Genomic DNA, 22,259 nt, shown 5'->3' with positions numbered 1-22,259 from the left:
CCTAATAGAAATACTGTGACAGCCTTATCCTTAGATATATGTAGACAGTTAATCTTATGACTGATGCATTATTGGCCTTTGAGGAGTGTAATCTCTACATAATTCATGTGCGCAAGAATCTAAAATCATTTGGCCCATTGTTTTGTGTCGTTTCAGTCTTATTAGAGACGTACCTGTTGGCGCTGTGGTTTCTGTAATATATAAACTCATATAACTGGCTGAGGTCACAAGAAGAAAAACTGGATTTTTAAACTGGATTTTCTCCTTTAGACTGGAACAACCTTGCCACATCATCGACCTTCACTTTATTGATCCTGAGGAAACCAGCACCAGGGAGCTGCCTGCTCTGAAGCATTGTCTCATAACAACAGTATGACCAAGATCCAACAAACTGCACAACAGCAATCAGTGAAGATGTTCCCTCCAAAACTAGATTTTAAAAGACTTTTGCTCCACAGGAGAGATGGTGAACCTTAGTAGATCATTCAATAACCTCTTTTCTATTGATCGTTACAACAACAAAGAGACAGGTTTCTTAAAAAAGAAAGGAAAAACAAAAACAAAAGTCATTGCAAGCCTCAACGATGAGGTAGTTCATTGAAAAATCAACAGAATTGTTGTTAAAGTTATGAGACACTGAAGTAAAATGTCAATAAAAGTTTATAAAAGTCAAAATTAAACTTGAACTTATTTGTTTTTATTGTGAGACCTTTTGCAGGCCTCCATAAAAACTTTGCCTTTATTAGGACAAACATCTGAGGAGAAAGTATTGCGGTGCTGGAAACAGTGAGGGATAGAGAGGTGGTTTCTGGGAAATGCAGTTAAAACCAAGATGAAAATATAAACCAGCCGTGCAGATGGAGAGAATAATATGTGTATAATATTCAAGCCAGACACTGACGACTCATCACTTGATGCCAGGAAGTCGCTGCACAAACAGTCTTCTTCCTCTATCCCTGTGGGGAAACTAATTGACTTAATGCATGCTGCTTACACTAACCTCTACATCTCAATGCACCGCACCTTTAATGCTGACTCTAATCTCAACCAAACTGTGACCTCAGCTCTAAACCAAGTCTTGACCCTCACAAAGCAGCGTCCAGCCACACTGACAACGTGACCGTGTGTGTCTGGCCGGGATGAGAGGAGCGTGGGAAACTGGGAATACTGGTCTGGTCACGTTTCAGGCCTGTAATTATGCTCTGATGTCAGGGAGATTATCTGTGACAAATTCCCAGCTCTCTGTGGTTCTTCTCAAATCAGTCGGGATCTCCTATACGAAACCAGATAGCTTTCCTTTTTTTTAATGTTGACATGATCTCCTTTTGAATAAACATCCCACAACTTTTGCATGACAACTTCATTGCACGACTGCCATGTGAAAGTGTTTTATTAAAACCATACACTGCAAAAAGTCAAAATCTTACCAAGAATATTTGTATATATTGCTTGTTTTTAGACACTTTTTACGTCTTTCAAGCATATTTTCACTTGAAATAACCATAACCATAACCATACTTATAATGAGTTATAATGCAGTTATAACACTGTATAACTATAATTATAAACACTCATAAATGATCATAATGTTTTATAGCAATAATCATAACACACTATAAAGCATTTTATCATGACTTATAAGGTCAGATATATATATATATATATATAAAATTGGCTTATAAACGTGTATGTCTATCATTATAAGCACTCATTAATTGTCATAAGGCTTTATAACAATAAGCATAATAATAGATAATAATAGAGCATTTTATAATGGCTTATAAGGTCTTAGTATTATAATAGAGTTATAATGCTCAATAATGTGTTATGCTTATTGTTATAAAGTCTTATGTGATATATGAGTGTTTATAATGATAGTTATACATGTTTATAAGCCAATTATAACTCACACACACTGGCCCTCATTTATCAAACTTGCGCAGGATCTGGTGTAGATTCTGGTGTAAATATCAGTGTACGCCAAGTGTCACGTGTGATTTACTAAAAGTGTGTACGCTGCTGATTTCGGTGTAGAACCGGCGTGGTGGTGATAAATCCGTCGGCTGAAAACGAGCGTAATTTAAATGTCACGCCCCGATATATTCCTGCTTTAGAGGCGTCGCCCTGCCCCTTTTACGACACGGAGACTCGGAAGACGGCCAAGAAGAGGGACTTTACTGGCGTTACCGCGTTGAACAGGGAGAGGGCGGCAACATTAAATATCTGGACATTGATAGAGTGATAGTTTTTGTGATTGATAAGCGTCATCCCGGTGGATGGAGGCTGCAGACGCACGTGTCACCGACCACGTCAGGAAACCCAGCGATCTCATGAAATGCTCCTGCAGTTTACTAAACACAAGTGATTGAGGAGAAATCATATACCGGTAGGCATATTACTGCTGCGAACGCGACTTTATGACCATCAGCACCGCTCGCATGGTTCGGCTGATGGAGGGATGTGAAATACCGGCTCGATCTCCCGCTGACAGGTCCCGGTGACGGGCACATGGACAGGTAGCGGAGCCCCCCCCCCCCCAACCGGGGGCTCCGGTGTCCGGCAGAGAGAGAGACTGAGGAGCCGTTCGGTCATGCTCTGGTGCAGGAGATGTTGGAAGTTGATGTTGGTGGAGAAGTTTGTGTGTGTGATCTAACAATAACAGGTCTGTCTGTCATTGACTGTTTCTGTTTACAAATCTGATTAATGAGCATCTGTCACGTCGTGGTTTTTAATTCATCGCAGTTGCTCAAAATAAAAGTCGAGTTAAACTTTTAACACGGACTTGGTGGTATCGTTTATTTTCTTTTTTTTTGCTACTTTTTATCTTTTTGTCAATATAAACAACAAAAACATGTGGTCCACATCGCTGCGTTATTAGACTATGGTTTAATAATCATTCTGACACAGCAGCACTCCTTCCTGCATGTTCTACGCTGGTTCCAAATGTGCGTACACCTGGTCAGAGCTGGCGTGAGATTTGTGCGTACTGTACGCTCACGCTCAGATTGATAAATGCCGATCCTTGCGGTGAATTTGGTGTACACCCATTTTTTTGGTGTACGCAAGTTTGATAAATGAGGGTCATTATAACTATATTTATAATGCATTACAAATGTGGGCATTGTCATTGAGTTACTAACAATTAATTTTACTAATTAATAATACCTGACCTTATAAGTCAAGATAAAAAGCTTTATAGTGTGTTAACCCTCTATGGTACCATGTTGCCCTCAGGCAACATACCACTTTTTGGCCTGTCACATGTCCACAATTCATCCCATTTAATGCTGTAATACTTTAAAAAAGAGAGGAGACCTTAGAGAACCAATAACAATGCTTTAATTTATCACATGACTTTCAAGAAGCCATACTGAAACCCTTTTTTGCAGACTTTTTCAAAGGAAACAGGTTTGCCATTTTGCTCCACTAAAACGGTCTGAAAACATAACTTCCTGGCCCTTTTTCATCTGGAAAAAAATATATTTACACTAATAGATTAGTAAAGTTTAATTTTTAATAGTTCCATGCAATTTAGTTACTTATTAAATAATGTAAACTTGTTAAAATGCACCTGTTGCCCGAAAGCAACAACGTACCATTATAGAAAATTGCAATGTTGCCTTGAGGCAACACTGGACCATTATGGAATCAAAATTGCATTATGAGACTATGGTAGTGTCTGTTTAGGTGTAAATATAATGTTCAAAAACATATAATTCATCATAATTTTGTTTTTTATCCTTAATAAATTTGATTTTGGATGCAGTAAAGTAAACATCAGGCTATTATGATGATGATGAGGAAGATGAGAATGAGAATTCGGATGAGGATGAGCCCAGTGAAGGTGAAAGTCTACAGAGACGGGTGTTTCTAATACAGTATATGACGAACCGTAATGGTACAATGTTGCCTACAGTCAACAAATCCCAAAAACTTCCAAAAATAAATAATTTTTAAAAATTTCTTTAGATTATGTTTATTTAGTCTATTTTGAGACATAAAAACACTCCAAACATTTTTTCCCCCACTGGCATCATAGTGCGTACCATAGAGGGTTAAGATTATTGTTATAAGGCATTATGATCATTTATGAGTGTTTATAACTATAGTTATACAGTGTTATAACTGCATTATAACTCATTATAAGTATGGTTATAATGTGTTATAGAGATAGACGTCAAGTAAAGTTACCGAAATGAAGCTAAAGCAATTATCAAGTGCTGTGGAGCTAATAATATATAGTTAATAATTAAACAGTGTTTTGTTGAGTGGCTCAGTGATGTGCAGTGAACAGCAGAGGTGGCTGCTGTGATGCAAAGTCTGTGAGATACAGTAGAACAACTGAAAAAAATCTAGATTTAAGTACTTTCATTTAGTTTGCTTCAAAAATGATGAATTACTAAAAATAATATTGAAAAAACCAGGTAAATAGGGAGAAGTGAACATCATAATCTCCCTTCATTCACCCAAATATGAACTTGCTGCTGTGTGACTGACTGCTGTGATAGATAAAAATCTTGTTTTGTGCTCTGTGGCTTCACCAATCTCCACTCTTTTGATGGTTTGGTTTGGTTTGGTTTGGTTTGGAAAGGAGACACGACTTGAAATCAATAACATCCATTCTCAGTCTCAGCGTGGCCACAAAAGAATCATCAGCAGGACGACCGCAGCAGCAGCAGCATCCGTCTGCCATCGGTCTCTGAGGATAACAAATACTTCCTGTCTGCTGACTGTGCACTCTGAAATGTAGTATGTCATTCATAAATTGGGACAACTTGACTCTCAGCACTAAACTAACAGGTTTAGTTTGGCTCGAGCTCCAACAGCGGAGGAGCAGAAGCATTTTTCCCTCTGACACTTTTTGATTGGAGAGTTTCAGTGTGGTTTCATTGTAAACTTCCACCAACTGTAACGTTGAGCGTGTGATCCTGGCTTTGCCTGTTTGTCGGGGTTATTCATAAATCAACTACCTTATAGCTTGTCCTGACAGGCCTCAGTTATGTTGGCTCAGATACAGCACTAACACACTTCCCCAAGTGGGTAGCAACTGAAATTCATGTATTTATTCTTTTCGGTTCCACCCTTGTCCTGGCAGCGAGTTAACAGAAGGACAAAGAAGGAAGTTAGGACATTTTTTTCTTATAGAAAGATGCTGGCATGACTTCAGGAATGAGCCCATCATCACTATTCACAAAGGCCAGGTTAGTGCTGACCTGAGTTAACTGCATGTTTCGCAACAAGTTGGTGACTCAGGAGCCAGGCATATTGTCTGAGGCTGTATCAGTTCGAGTTATAGCTTGACCTCAGGAAATGGGCCGTCATGGTTTTGTTATTATGTGTGGTAAGAAAAAAAAATGTATCTAAGTCCATATTAGTGAAATGATGTTGGGAAAGTCTGTGGTGAAATGAAGAACGCAAGTTGTGAAGAAGAAATGAGCATTGGATTCAGGATACAAAATTTTAAAAAAGCAAAGCAAAGCAGGTTGGACAGAAATAAAATGAAACGATGGCAGCACAGCCCTGTACCTGACACAATGTAGTAAAAGGTTATCAGACAAGTCAAAAATATAATTGAATACAGCTAAATATAGCACAGAAGTATAATTTGTCTTTACCCTATGTCATTCCATTTTGCATGGCATTTAAGTGAGCCTTACACAAGCCAGATGTGTGAATATAAAACAAAGGAGTGGGTGTGTGCTGGTTTTTTTTTGTGTGTGTGTGTGTGTGTTGTACAGAATATAAGGAGCTCTTGGCATTTTCAGCATAAACTCTTAAAGAGGCAGTTAAGTGAAACTGGATGTGTTTAGACGAAGAGCAGACTGAAACTCTTACTAAATGATCTGTTTCAAGATACATCTGACAAACCAATTTCTCGTTACTGTGTCTTCACATTACACTCCTAGTAAATACTGGTCTGGGCTAGTTTTTGTTGATAGTTAGGAAAGCAGGAAATGATTTGCATTTTGCATGATTGAGCAAGAGCATGACAAACATGATTAAATCCAAGAACTAATTGTTATCGGGCATCAAAGACATCTAATTCATCTTTGTACCATTGTACTCAACTCAGAACCTTGAAATGAACATCGCAGCAAAGTCTGGTCGCATCGAGTTTTTATTCAACCTTTGCTTTATTTTTGTGACGTTTTTGTCAGAGCTTCTTTCATTGAAAACAGAGCCGGTCTGGAGGACGCCACTCTGAGATGAAGGCTGAGATGAAGAGGGGTTTCCGTGGTTACTGTGCTGCTGGTGCAAAGGTTAAAAGGCCTGGAAGTGGAGATGAACTCTTGGTTCTTTCTGCCGTCAGTCATCATTGTGGGAAATGTCAACTCTCTGCCCAACAAGAGTAATGAGCTTTTGAGATTTTGATGAAGACTCAGAAAGTAGACATGTTTTCATATCATAACAATACTTGTGTGTACAATCCCACCCATGGCAACTGCTGAAGTTCTCTCCATGAAGTCGTCACCAGGATACAGACTAAACATCCTTAGGCACTTTTAACGATAGGAGACTTCAGTCATGTTTCCCTGATGGATTGACTGTTGGATGTGGTGGAGAGATGCACAATGAAGATGTGCGAGGCTGTTCTGAACAACTCGGATCATCCACTTTCATAACACCTTGACGGACCAAAAGACGGCTCCTCTCTCTGTGATGCAGGATGGAGAGATATAGGCTAGAAGATCCTTTGTACCTACAGACATCAGGGTTTTTAATTCTTCTGCAAATGGTAGATGAGCTGAATTTCCCTTCATACATCAGGTTGTGCATTTATCACACAGGCCAACTTTGATAACTTCCTCATAGTCAGGGATAGTATATAGACCATACCATATTGTATTTGTCTTATCTGTTGTATAATGTTATGTCTTTGCTATCTAGTGGTGGTGTGGTCTGTACTGTATGTTTATAAGACATGAGGTTTCTTCTCCTGTAGACAAAACATGTCTAGACCAGTGACTTCTCACCCCGTCCACTTTCAAACACAAGCCGTACACACACACACATCTTTTACCTAGTCAACTTTGGACACTTGCTTTTGTCTCTGCCAGTTTCTCTGGACACGCTCGCTCACCAGCAGCTTCCTCCCAGATGTATCCTGATAAAATTCCTCACGGAGCAAACGGCTACTCCAGCTGTGAACTGCCAGCTGCCACTCAACTTGTAAAATACACGCCAAGAACACGTCAACTAGCTAATCGGTGTTATTTTAATATGAAGGTAAACACATGACCCACAGCTGTGTGCTCGCTGATGCTGGCCTCTGTCAGCTGAGTTTGACTTGCACTGATAACACTGAGTATATCTGGTGTTTTTACAGGGGAGCCGTTTCATGCCTCAGCTCGGAGTCATTTTTTTAAAAACCTCATAGCGCTGGAACAGGAAATAATCATTATCATAATAATCGTTTAATCATAGCTGTGAATGGGTCGGAAAACCAAGGTCAGGAGGACGTAATTTGATTTGATTGCACTCATCACAGAGCCCGACTCTTCTCCTACTGGCTGTGAAGCTCATCAAGCTGCTAGTGGAAAATGCATTGCCAAGTTAAGTGCTGCACCGTAGATGTGTATGTGTGTGTTTGAATGAAATATCTGAATACTTTTACTTGGATTGAAATCCCTCACAGTGCGTTTTCTACAGCTTTTGTTATTTTCTTTTGTTTTATATGTTTAGAAAAGAAGAGTTCCCGCCGCACACATGGCCAACTTGCAGAATTTATTGCATTGCAACGTTTCGGTGCTAGACCTTTTTCAAGCAAATGTTTGTGCCAACAACACAGGAAGCCATCTTAAATAGGAGTGGCTGTGTGACACAAACCAATCACTTTCCCACACGTCTGAGTGTGAGGAAAGGAAATCAAATATTAAATATCAACATACAAACAATAGAAACAGCATCAATATACAAAGGTAAAGAGCAATGAATACATAAAATAAATACTAAGCTGTCGTGACTGGATACATTAGGTCCTAATGGAAGGTAATAGCTAATAATCACAGTCAGAAACAATAAATACGACAGATACAATAGGAAAATAGAAGACAGAGGGACTTGGAATAAAAAGTGTGCAAGGATACAGTAAAAATTCTGCATATGTAAATGAGCACAAAACCAAAGGTCACATATAGATTCATAAGCCTGGTGATGTGAACATAAACATACGTGGCTGCATCTTCTATAGCTGGGCAGAAACCCCATCCAATAGACATAAAGAATATTACCAATGGCAATATTAACATGAAGACTATAAGTTGTATATGGGAAACATATTTGCTTTCACTTCCTCATTGATGAATCTTTTTTTGATATTAAGAGTTTTTATTATGAGTATTTACAACTTAAAACAACAAACAAACAATCCTACACACATACAGGACAGACTCAGACTCAGAAAAAAAAAAAAAAAGGAGGGGGAGGGTTTTTATGTTTAAAAGCAGCCAGAAAACATATTGACCTTCACTTCCTCATTGATAAATCTGAGTCAGGCCTTCTCCCCCGCCCACCAGGCTGACAGGTGAAACAGCAGAGCAGAAGTATCAAAGCAGTTCATGTAATTACAGGCAGTGTGGCTGACAGTCCAGAATTAAATAGTGAGGTGTGCTTTCCATGTTTCAAACACGATGCTAACCTGGAAACTGGGTGAATTACGTCTCGTGTGCCCACGCAGCTGCAGCAGCACAGGGCGAAGTAATTACTACATGTAGTTCCCGTCCGTCCGTCGTGTGAGAACCGTGTCATTCCAGACATTCACTCTTGTCTTTGAGTCATAATCATAATAATGTTCTCTGTTGTTTATCAAGGTCTCGGTTTGTGTTCAGGTTCAATATTTCTGGTGAGACTGTGATGTTGTGATTGTAATGCTTCTCGTGCGGCCGGCTGGCTGGCTGGCTGAACTGTGGGTGAACGCCTGTCTGCTGCTATATTTATCCACACTAGGTGTCCAGAGACTGTTTGTCACTGCTGTGTGTGTAATGGTGGACATTTATAAGTTAGGCAATCCTCGCTCTGTTTTCTCCCTTACAGTCTGACCAAAGGGGAAATCCCTCCTCTGGCTCATCCATCCATCCTCCCTCCCTGCCTTCCCTTCCCTCTCTCCTCTCCAGACTGCTGTCATTGTCAGTGTGTGAGTCTCTGTTAATGAGCCGTGGGACTTGTGTTGATGTGACAGTGAGAGTGGAGGAGAGCTGCTGTGGTTTTGGACAGGACATGGTTTCATCATTCAGGGAGAGAGACATGTGTCTACACTCTCCCTCCCTCCCTCCCCCTCTGGGATCAACACACCTCTCTCTCTGTCTGATTCATACGTTGTGTTTCACAACAGTTAAGTTAGTCAGGCATCGCGCTCAATGAGCCTCCAGTGGGTGGACGGAGAGTATGTTATGAAACTTAAAGGTTCCCAGGGTTAATGTTAAGTTCCTCTTAAGGAAGCTTCATCATATGACCTGTTCTGTTTCTACTGAAATCAACACTGTGTGAATCACATCCAGGTTTGTTTGTTTAGATTTGTTTAGTTTTTTGAAATAAAGGAATGAAAAAAAGTTTATAACTCAAACCCCCTTGTGATGAAACTAGTTGTTGGACTTTATTGACTTTTATTGAAGTTTAAAAGTGGGAACATGTGTAGGACATTTTTTAACAGAGTGGGTGGACTAGGATTTATTTTTGGGGGAAAAGGACAGAGTTTTAGAAAACCGAGCCAACGGAAAAGCAGCAGGATCAGATTACATCACATGCAGGTTTCAAAATGTTATGCAGAACAAGGAGAGCAAAACGTCCCCACTGAGTCTAAAGCAACAGAGAAGCAACACTAAGATGTTTTCATTTCATTTCAACAACGAAAAGTCAGTCATTTGAGACAGATAAAAAAAATACTTCTAAATCCCGTTCAACTGTTGCACCCAACTGTGACTGGCTAACATGTTATCCAGGTAAACAACGCCACGGATGGATGGATGGATGGATAGATATCACAAGATTAAAGGGATAGTTCACCCAAAATTCAAATTTCACTCATTATCTACTCATCCTCATGTTGACTAAGGGCTGGGAGAAGTTTCAGAGTCCTCCGTGCCTTCTCTGAGTTACAGGGGGGTCCGTGCAGCAGTATTTGTCCATATGATGGTTGTGAATGGTGCTCACTTTTCTTCGTCCAAAAAGACACACCAGAAAACATCCAAATACCTCCATAGTGCTCGTCTGTAATGTCCCTCTTGTATTGAATCCCCAACATGAGAAATTGTTCCGCCGGTCAGTGCAAATCACGCGAGATTTGCACTGACACGGGAAGAGCAGTGAACCGAGACACTGGGAGCTTCTGCTACAAACAATCTTAAAATATAGACTTATTTATTATAATATATATATATTATTATTATTTAATTTTTTCGGAACAATTTCTCATGTTGGGGCTTCAATACAAGAGGGACATTACAGATGAGCACTATGGAGGTATTTGGATGTTTTTTGGTTTGTCTTTTTGGATGAAGAAAAGTGGTATCCATTCACAACCATTATATGGACAAATACTGCTGCGTAACTCAGAGAAGCCACGGAGGACTCTGAAACTTCTCCCAGCCCTTAGTCGACATGAGGGTGAGTAGATAATGAGTGAAATTTGAATTTTGGGTGAACTATCCCTTTTAAAAGGTAGAAAAAGCTCAGTTTACAGTAAATGCTGTGCAAAGTCATTGCAAACAGGGCAGAGTTTAGTTGGGACTAATAGCGCTGCAGGGGATTCTGGGAGTTCTCTGGCAGACGGGGGGTTGTAAACAGTCGTAAAGGCTTATTGCTGATTTCCTGTATCTGTCCTTGTGGCAGTGGAGCTGAACCGGTCCATAGGGGAACATGCTCCACTGCCTGAGCAGAAGGTGGAGGAGAGGCTGCTCCTCCTCCTCCTCCTCCTCCTCCTCCTCCTCACAACTTCAAACCAAAACCAAAACAAACAACACCTGATTTAGAGCTTCTTTTTTTTTTCAGTTTATTTGGTCTCAGTGGTGTTTTGTGAGCTCCTGTGATGCCCGAGCGCTCGATTTACTTAAAAACCAGACTGGTCATTCCCGTCTAACCTGCCTCATCATTATAACAAGTAATTTTCGCCCACGGAGCGGCTGCCAGCTCAGCGGTTTTCTCAGTAAATTGTGAAGAAGTCCCAGGAGATGAGCAGTTTTCTGAATTGGTCAAACCACTCGGTTCTCGGACCGACAATTATGTCCTGGTCAAGTTACTGAGATCATATCACTTACTCACTTTGATGTACCTCTTGACCATGTAACAGTAACTCTGTCACGGATGCTATGTGTACAGTACATCAACAACACATGCAACTGACACTGAGAATATGTATGTTTCACATTTTAACTGCATTTTCTGTTTGCAATTCTAATTTGTTCACAGCATTGTGCAAAAGAAAAATACACTACAGTCATCTACTGCATTTACAACAAACATAAGAAACACCCAGCTGTGCACAACTGTAAACAGTATTGCAGTATAGTAACTGAACCTACAGAGTACTGTAAATCATTCCTGCACATCCAGATGTTCCTGTCTGTCTGGACACATGTTTTCATCTACATGACTCTGTCAACTGCACCGATTGAAACAGATTCAATGTTCCCAAAGATATTGTCATCCTTCCATTGTATTTCTCTCAACCTTGTGTCATTGTTTGCAATCACCGTTGCACAAATGGCTTCTTCTTGTTGCAGAGTAAAAAGGGTCCTCTTCCATCTCTGTGAGGTTGTCCTGCAATCCTATGTGATGCAGAGTAAAATTACAGTATGTACAGTACATATACTGCATCAACCCATATTACTGTAGTGTACAATACTGTAAAAGTGCTTCCCACTTATAAAATGCTGCAGTACAGTACCATACTGTAAATATGGCAAATCTTTATATACATGTATAGTAAATCTGTACTGTAGTAAAGCTGTAAGTCTAAATGTAAAATGTAAAAAGTTCTTGTCCTACTGTAAGCTTACAGTAAAATGCATCTCTTTGTCCTACAGAGAGTTGAAATCTCCATCTGCACCAGCTTGCCTTTGCCTTTCTTGCTGTTTATTGTTTCACATGGATCCCCATTAAGTGACGCCTTGGCAACAACTAACGTGTGAAACTCTTGGCTGCTAACACACACTTTAAATACTACAGGATGCACACATTAAATCATGGCACTAAACCTGTCTGGCTCACGTGGTGGTGAATTCACCGCAGGGCTTCCTCTGCCTTCTGCACAGCATTATATAAATTGTGGGATGTTGTCTAAGCTACGTCCAACAGTATCTGCCAAGATGTGCGTCTCTCTCTCTCCATACATATTAAATGAGAGACTTTTATCATCTGTTCTAAGTAGTAGTTTCCTGTAGATCAAACTGACATGCAGGTCACTGGCCTGGACGACAATCTCATTCACCCTTTGATCTGCACATTAAAGATGTCTGTTGTAGATTATTCTAACATGCTCTTTTCTGGCCTGCAAATTAAATGTACTCACACCGTTCACATGGATCTGAGCGTCCTGTATCTTTAAAGGGGTAGTTCACCCAAAATTCAAATTTCACTCATTATCTACTCACCCTCATGTCGACTAAGGGCTGGGAGAAGTTTCAGAGTCCTCCGTGCCTTCTCTGAGTTACAGCGGGGCTCCGTGCAGCACTGCATGTCCATATGACGGTTGCGAACGGAGCTCACTTTTCTTTGTCTAAAAAGACACATCAAAAAACATCCAAATACCTCCATAGTGCTCATCTGTAATGTCCCTCTTGTATTGAAGCCCCGACATGAGAAATTGTTTTCCGAAAAAAATTAAATAAGTCTATATTTTAAGCTTGTTTGTAGCGGAAACTCCCAGCACTGCTCTTCCTGTGTCCATCCAAATCTTGCGCGATTTGCATTGACACTGGTGCAAATCTCGTGTCTTTTTGGACGAAGAAAATTGAGCCCCGTTCGCAACCATATGGACATGCAGTGCTGCACGGAGCCCCGCTGTAACTCAGAGAAGGCACGGAGGACTCTGAAACTTCTCCCAGCCCTTAGTCGACATGAGGGTGAGTAGATAATGAGTGAAATTTGAATTTTGGGTGAACTATCCCTTTAAGTTAGGTTTCTCTTGTGTCTTTGCTCTGACTACGAGGCATCTCATCCTTATGCCTTGACTTGTTGTTCATGGTTTATTATGCTTTGTTCACCTGTTATCATTCTCTAGTCTCAGTTGATCCGTTAAACCTCTATAGTCCATGTGGTCATGGCATGAGATTACTGCAACCTCTGTTTGGTTTCCTCAGTCAGTCACATGATCGCCCCTCCCTGTGTGCCTTTATCTCTCTCCTCTCACTCTCTACTTATCTTCTCCTCTCTCTTTCAAAAGTGTATATCTACAGAATAACATTTCAGTCATACTAATTTTTTAAGAATATACATCTGTCTTGACTGATAACCACTGAGAGCAGCTAATCTCTGTTTGCCCCCATTGTTAGAAAACTAAGCAGAAGTTCAAACAATAGATCGACTTTCCCTGCAGAGAGGATAACGTCCTTCTTCATCCCACCTCCTCCACATACAGTATATTCACTACCTCCCAGGTCATGCTGATATTAGAGCAGCAGGGGGGCTCAAACCTTAAAGACGGAGGTGTCCTTCAGAAAGTCGCTGATTGCCTCCAACAGCTTCAGCTCTTTCCGTTTTGAAAGTGGCCCACTGGCATCCGTAACACCAACAATATCAGCCTCCCAGACTCTGCAGTTGTTTAAATGTTTTATATTTGCTGTTGTAGCGTCTCATTTCAGTTAATCCCTCACAGTCTCGATGGTGTCGTTTTTATAGCGCTTGAATTGAAACACTATTAAAAAAATCCTATCTACCCCTCAAAATTCTCAGTAATGTTGTTCTTTGATTTCACACAGAGTTAAAGGGAGGCTGCTTCTCATAACTACTAGCTGACCGTTACTGGTGATGTTGGCCGTGCGTTTTGTGTCCGTTATAAATTCCACAGACAAAAACAGCAGCAAATCAGGAGCAAGAAAGAAAATATTTAACAATTCCTCACAAGATGACTCCAGTCCACACAGCCAAACCCCTACATACTCTCCAGAAATGGTTCATCTCCTTATTAAGCTCACATTTTTGATTTGATTAGATTTTTATTTGTCTCAAACAAGCACAGCATAAAAACAAACAGTATATGTAAAAAACAAAAACAATAATGACAATGACACACTGTGCAAGTTTGAGAAGGGACATTTTTATATTATCATTTAGTCTATTCAACATTTTTACACCACAAACAGAGATGCTCATACTTTTCAGAGTAGAATGGATGGTAGGCTGTTTAAAGTTACAGTTCCCTCTTAAATCTATGTGCAGAGGTGACAAGTAACGAAGTACAAATACTTTGTTACTGTACTTAAGTAGATTTTTCAGGTATCTGCACTTTACTTGAGTATTTATTTTTCCGACAACTTTTTACTTTTACTCCCTACTTTATACGCAAAAATATGTACTTTCTACTCCTTACATTGTAAAAACTGTTGTTTTTTTTTTACACATTGTTTTGCCACCTCTGCATATGTGCCCTCTCTGACCATAAACATCTCCAAATCAACTCAAACTATGAGCTTAGTGGTTTAATTGGATCAAACTTGCACCGTCGAACACACACGTCATTCGATTACATTTTGACGAGTGTAATTTCCCTCAATAATTGCCCCATAATTCATTGTATATCCTGCCTGCTGTCTGTCCGTCTCACCGATAGGCAATTACTGTACACGCAGGCATCGGGAACACATCAGCCATAACAAGGTTCATGCAACATTATTGATTAGTTGATTAATTAACCCTGTCTGGTTAATTGGATAATCTCTTGTCTTGTTGTGTTGTGATCAGGGTCACAGGAAGGAAGCAGCAGAGGTGTGCTGCTGTGTGTAGAGTTTATACATACAGATCTCAGAGATTTGATTTGCTGATAACCACATAGTAGCATGATGATGGTGGTACAGTACTTAGGGGCTGACGCTGATGAGAAGATGAAAGCCAACGTGATTTCCTCATGAGTCAGACTGAAACTTACCAGATATCTACCTACCTACAGGATTCCAGTAATAAAGAGCTGCCCACTCACATATATTATCGCTGATGAATAGTAATACAGTAGTTTCCTCTGCAATCTCATCTGCATTTCTAATTCTGAGAAAAGATAACAACCAGGAAAGAACATTAAAGGGATAGTTCACCCAAAATTCCTCCATGCCTTCTCTGAGTTACAGGGGGGTCCGCGCAGCAGTATTTGTCCATATAATGGTTGTGAATGGTGCTCACTTTTCTTCGTCCAAAAAGACACAACAAAAAATATCCAAATACCTCCATAGTGCTCGTCTGTAATGTCCCTCTTGTATTGAAGCCCCGACATGAGAAATTGTTCCGCCGGTCAGTGCAAATCACGCGAGATTTGCACTGACACAGGAAGAGCAGTGAACTGAGACACTGGGAGCTTCCGCTACAAACAAGCTAAAAATATAGACTTATTTAATTTTTTTCGGAACAATTTCTCATGTTGGGGCTTCAATACAAGAGGGACATAAGTAACTAATTCAGAGAAGGCACGGAGGACTCTGAAACTTCTCCCAGCCCTTAGTCGACATGAGGGTGAGTAGATAATGAGTGAAATTTGAATTTTGGGTGAACTATCCATTTAATAGAAATGTCAGGCTCCGTTATCAACTTGCAACTGGGCAACCTGTCATATTTCTCTATTTTACATCAGAAATGAGTTTTTACCGTAGTTCAAAACAAGTTAATCACCATGCAAAAGAGAGCAGCTGTCCTTATCTGCTCTCTGCTGCCAGCAGCTATAATGATGTGGAGTTCAAAGAATTACAGAGAAACTTGAGCAGGTCATGAGGTCGTGCTGCACTCAGGAAACAGTAGCTCTAGGGGGAAACGAACGAGTCGGTGCAAAGACCCGGAGCAGCACGTTGGTCGACTGGTTTTACTAGGTTGCAGTAGGTGCAGAGGCTCAGAGGTGTCGTTTTACGAGGTCTAATCAGAGCTAATGTCGGGTTATTAAAGGTAAAGGTAAAGGTACTTTATTAGTCACATATACAGCTAGTACAGTGAAATTCTTTCTCTGCATTTAACCCATCCCTGAGGAGCAGTGGGCAGCCGCGGTGCAGCGCCCGGGGACCAACTCCAGATTATGAGCCAGTGCCTTTGGTCAGGGGCACTGACTGGAGGATTAACCTAGCCGACATGTTTTTAGTTATTATCTGTTAGGGTTTGTGAGAAAAAAAGCTTCTTCTATATTTTGTGCTAATGTTGATGCTGATGCTTGCGGGGCGTATAGTGGAGGTCGTATTTCTGCTTTGAGTTGATAAAAACTGCTTTTTCCTTCTACTTTTACTTGATTACAGACAGAAAAAGGAGACAAGCTGTGAAGGGTCCAGTCCAGATTCAAGCCCACGCTGCTGCGTTGAAGCCAGGTGAGCGACCACTAGGGTGCATGTTAAAAGTGTTATAGCCTCCAAAAAAACGCAACGTTTTATCGACTACGTAATGCTACGGGTTGTTTGTACTGTAGTCAAACAAAAAACAACCCGTGAGAAAGTCGAGTCACTTCTTTGCTCTTGCGTTGTTTTTCCAGCCTGGTCGTAGATTTTCCATTTGAAAATTAACACTTTCTCCTTCACGCCTCAATATAGAGTAAGACGGGAACATTCTTCTGGTAATAGCTTTTAAAACAGCTTCGTTTAACTGAAAGCAGTTTCTCACAGAGATCTCATCCTGTTCCATTGTGAAAGTATTTGAAACCACAAAACTAATGTGAAAGCTAATGTCTGTTCTGACTCATTTAGAGGGCTGCCCTCTTACTCCAAAAAAAAAAAAATCCAAATAGGGTAGTTTCTAGTTTGGGCTCCTTAAATACCGTACATGGTATACTGTTTAGCAAAATGTATGCATTTAAAATAACCTATACATAATAATAATAAAATATTTGGAAAGCAACCAGTGGAAACATACTAAAGTTTCCCTTTGAATAAATGAGTCAACACCCACTTTTAATGTCAAACAAAGAAGTTAAGTATCACAATTACAAGCACTGATAGTGAAGGATACTGTAGGTTGGGCTGTGGGGGTTGAAGTGAATACTAGCCACGAATCAAGGTTTTTGTTTTGTTATGATCACAGGAAAACAACCTGTGTGTCATGTGAAGACACAGGAAGTCACCATTTCATAACGTAAGACGACTCATAAGACTTTAAATACACTTGATGGATCTCGCTGCAGCACACAAACCAGACTAAAGTTTCCTGTCAGGTCACAATAAACCAACGTGTGATGTGGAAAGGCCCTAGTTAATTGAAAAGAGAGGGAGAGATGAGCTGATAAACCATTTTGATTTCTTAAATCCTGGACCATAACTTCTGAAAATTAGATTACCGCCCACTCACTGGCTTATGGTGGGGAGAGAGAGAAGAGAGAAAAGCAATAAAATTAGGATTGTTTGATGGTTAAATCCAGTTTCTCTCCGTCTCACATGAAAACAGCTGTGTGGTTCCCCACCCCCACAAAGCTGCACCACTACGTCTGCATCTGATTATTTCCGTCACTCAAAACAATACAATATCTTCGCCGCCGATAATCAAATCAAAAGTTGGATGAAGAAGAAGAAGAATAGGGAAATTAAAAGTTAAAGTGAAATATCTCAAGCGTGGGAAGATGTAACTGAGCCATATAATTTAAAATGGTCTTTATGTAAGGGATAATGTATAGTTCGGAGGTTGTTATGGAGAAATAAACCCCGACAGGTTGTATGGAACCCCGACGCGAAGCGGAGGGGTTTCATTCAACATGAAGGGGTTTATTTCTCCATAACAACCGACCAACTGTACATTATCCCGCTTATTACACGGTTTACGAGTGAAATAATTAATTTGAAACATAATGTTGATCAAAAAACGACTTTCATCGATTTAAAATTGCATTTAGCGAATCTGCAAGACCGGTCACTTCCGCTGTTTTGCCGAGCCTCCTCCCGTTCGTGCATGTGAAGCCTTTGATAATCAATCAGTGGATCGATGGATTACCATACACGTGTTAAAATGTGTGTATTGTGTGTAGTCGTATCTGTCATAAACAAGAGATTAACTTTACTGTTTACGGGGTGCGTTTGTGTCGCGGAGTCGCGGTGCCACCGAGACGAGAGGAGAGCTGTGACACCGGGTCAGAGGCTCTGATCAGCAGGTTTGGTTTCCAGCAGCGATGTGGAAGGAGCCTCCACTCTCCTTGTAACAAGTTACAAATCATTTATCTAACATCACTATTAGTCCGAAGCTGTTTAATGACGGTAAAAATGAAACACAAGGTAAATATCCTGCATAGTTTCTCTTTTCTGTACTGCGCTGATCAGAGCGCCGTCCTTAGCAACGGTCTGTTATACATGACGACGGTCCGTTATACAGAAATAACAGACCGCAGAACGCAGCGCTGGACCAATCAGAGAGCAGGATTCAATAGAGCCGTGTAATAATGAAGGATAATGGACAGACTATATGGTTTCTAAGTTTCCCTTTCTGCTACTAAGCCATTGAGCTGCTTCACTATCACATCATGAGATCAACCTTTGCAGTTATTTTTTACCCTCAAGGCTGGTGGAATTTTCTTTTTTTTTTTTTTTTTTTACAGATGATGATGATAATGAATTTCCCTGAAAGTCTGAATGTTAAACTGTACAGTCAGTGCCTCTGTGGTTTTAACCTGTTCCCATTTGACTCAGTTTTGACTGGATGTGCAGTCTCAGTGCGTCTCATTGTGTATCAGTCAATTAGAGGAATTGAGGATGTTGTGGACGTGTCGACAACAATGAAGTTAAAAGAGCCACTGCAGTGCTTTGTGTATTAATAATCAGCAGGGAAGGGTGCTCTGCCTGTGTGTTCCTGCTCATCCATCCCATTTCTTTTTGTTTAGACAGATTTATAAACAGGTTAATTGTGCGTGCTGGAACGCCGTTCTGGACCTTAAACCCCCCGACTGGCAGCTGTCTACTGTGGAGGACAGTGCCCAAGGATTGTCTTGCTCGTGTTGTGTTGCTGCTAGGTGGAAGAAGAAAGAAAATAGAAGATGAGCCTCTAAATCAAATGCACAAAGTTGGCAACAGTGCAGGCTGTAAACAGAAAGCTGTGCCAATTCATTTAGAAAGAGCCACGGCCGCCAGTGAGGAAACATCGACTGATGAATGGTGGATGATATACGATCACTGAGTCAGTCACAGACATACAGCTCTGGAAAAAAATAAGAGACCACTTTCACAAATGTTTCTTAAAAGCATCTCTACATGTATGACAGTCATTCTTTTCTTTTCTTTTTTAAACACCAACACAAACACAACTCATTCTACTTAATGAGACACTGATGAGGTCATCACCTGAACCACATCTGGTTTTATAGGAAGGTTATAAATAAAAACCACTGCTGGGATTAAACATTGACATTATCCCACAAAAACTGATTGATAAACTCTTCCTGAAGTAAAATATTTTTGCTGTGTTGTGTTGTTGAGGAATAAATATCAACATGTTTCTTTGTATTATTATTATTCAAGGTCTGAAAAGACTTGATATGTTTTGTTATTTAGACTAGTTTAGTCATTTTCAGCCAATAAAAGCTCTAAATGACAATATTTTTAGTTCAATTTCGGGATAAATGTTGTCAGTAGTTGATAGAATAAAACAATTTCTTTTTAAATTTAATTTTACTGAAACACATACTCTCTGGTATGTGTTTGAGTAAAATTAAATAAATTTTTTTGGGAGTGGTCTCTTAATTTTTTCCAGAGGTGTATGTGATTAAAGCATGTTTTATTCTCTCATGGTCAACATAAATCATCTGTTGACTTTACTAACGGCAGTGTGGAATACCAAGGTAGTGAAGACATGTTTGCCTTTTCTACTGGCTGATATTTTTCATCAGAAAACTGGGCTGGACGTGGCCGCTCTTGATGTCTGCACGCTGCCGCCATCATCACCCGTGATTAGCATCGAAAGAACACACAAGTAAATGACACACTAGAAGATATGACCATGAACAAAAGCAAACCGGAGGGAGAAGACGTGTTGAGTAAAACATCTTCAAGGTTCAACATACAGAAACTGAAACACATGTCTGACTGGAAGACTCGGCTATATCGTCCACATCTGGAACACATCCACCTTGTGTATATGTGTGTGTGTAAAGAAGCAGGCCAGACAGAATATTTAGTGAATGAGATGTTTTTTTTTTATTTACACAAGCCATAAAACACACATACATACCTGTGTGTGCTCAGTGCATTCAGTTTCTTCTACAGTACTTTATAATCACAGAGTACAAGACATCCAGGTAGGTTTGACATCGTTACATTTCAGCGCTGTCTGTCTCACACACACACATGGACGTATATGCAGGAACTTCCATAATTGTAACCAATACATTCACACACTCAAACACAACAGGAAAAAACACTGACATACACACACACAGAAGCAAAAGTCACACATAACATCCACAGGAAGCAGCGTGTGGCCGTGGCAAACGCTGAACATTTCGATGCTGAGCTCAACAGACCACGAAAGGCAATAAACTGCTGTTCTCACAACACAAAATAGCTACACAATATGCTACACAACTCTCTCTCTCACACACACATAAACACACACCACAGCCACAAACGTTACCTGATGCTCACACAACACTCCCATCCGCCCTAAAATTAGATTAATGTTGAGAACTTGTCGTTTCTTTTTCCCTCACATTACACACACTTCAATACACAACTCATTCAGTGAAACTGGACCCCTGCTGTTATGTAACCCAAGTGTTTTTCTTTCTTTCTCTCTCTCTTTTTTTTTTTTTTTTTTTAAAGAGCTTTAGGACCAGAGATCCTCCAAAAAATCTGTAGTAGCTTATTTTCTTGCCAGACAACTTGAGCCCAGTTTGAAGACGTCTTTTTTATTTTCCTCTAGAGATGCTGAAATAAAAAACCCCATCATGATGTTGTGCAATTTAATATGTGTAACTTTCTGCTACTCAGGGGGAAATTTTATCAGTGGGCTTGCATTAGTTAATAAAACTGGGTGCAATCAAAGGTTGTAATCATGCGATGAACATTTCTTTAGAAAGACTAATTTTAGATACAAATCAGCAGATTTCCAAATGGTCCTCTTGTAGTTCAAATGGCACTTGCAATGTTGGTTAATAATGGATACAAATAAAGGCTCACAGGCAATGTAAGTGCAACAAATGACTCCCGAGAGGAAACAAAAGCAAGACACAGGAAGAAACAATAAAACTTGTCCCACAATGACGTGTCTGCTAACTGTAAAATTGATTTGTGGCACAAATCAAAGAACAAACTATGGTGCTTTTTTTTAAAGAATAACAGATGACATACACTCAAGATGGCATTTGAGTAGGGAAACACAGCTAAGACTAATGCAGCCTAATGCAAACGGACTTTCACAGTATTGATTTAACTGTTGAGGCTGCACTTCATGGTGCTGTTTAAGTGTATTGCATAATACTGACAAGTATTTTTTAATTTCATGAGTTAAATTAAAACCTTCATGAAGGGTTGTTGTACTGCAGGACTGTGGTATTAGAGTGTATTAGTCTTAGCCGCTGTATGTGTACCTACTGAGTGCATGTCAAAGACTCTGAGGCCTGAAAAGTTTTCAAAAAAGCTTACTAGATTGATTACATTTTTTTTAAAATAGCATTTTCCAAAACTAGTTGTATTAATGGGCGGCAGTGTTTTTATAAAGCGAACAAACGCCTAGCTGTCTGTTTTCATGCTATTCCAGTGAGTAATACTGAATGTAAAGAACTCCTCAGGGTAGCTTTGACTTCAGCTACAGGACATTTTATTTAGGAAATAAGTTAAGGTTAATCCTTTATTACCATATAGAGGATCTCTGATTGGACCTAAGCGTGTTATATTTAGTCATTAAAGGAGGTAGCTACTGGTCTTGATGATAAAAGTACCATCATTCGCTTAAATTATGTGCTATCATTAGTTTAGTGGGTCAAAACAAGCATTACATTGACAGCAAGTTTATGTACGTATATTCATTCAACAATACGACAAGAAGAGTTTTCAAGTCAAAGGTAACTGCAGTCTCTTATGAACCTTTAAAAAAAAAAAATTACAATAATGTATGCTACATACTGTTTATATACAGAATAAAATAATGTCACTGCCGTCTTGTTCTGCTTAACA

The sequence above is a fragment of the Trachurus japonicus genome, chromosome 2 (genome assembly GCF_045865225.1).
Source record: "Trachurus japonicus isolate A0001 chromosome 2, Traja_1.0".
NCBI lineage: Eukaryota > Metazoa > Chordata > Actinopteri > Carangiformes > Carangidae > Trachurus > Trachurus japonicus.
The sequence above is the reverse complement of the archived record's forward strand: the minus strand, read 5'-3'. Positions refer to the sequence as shown.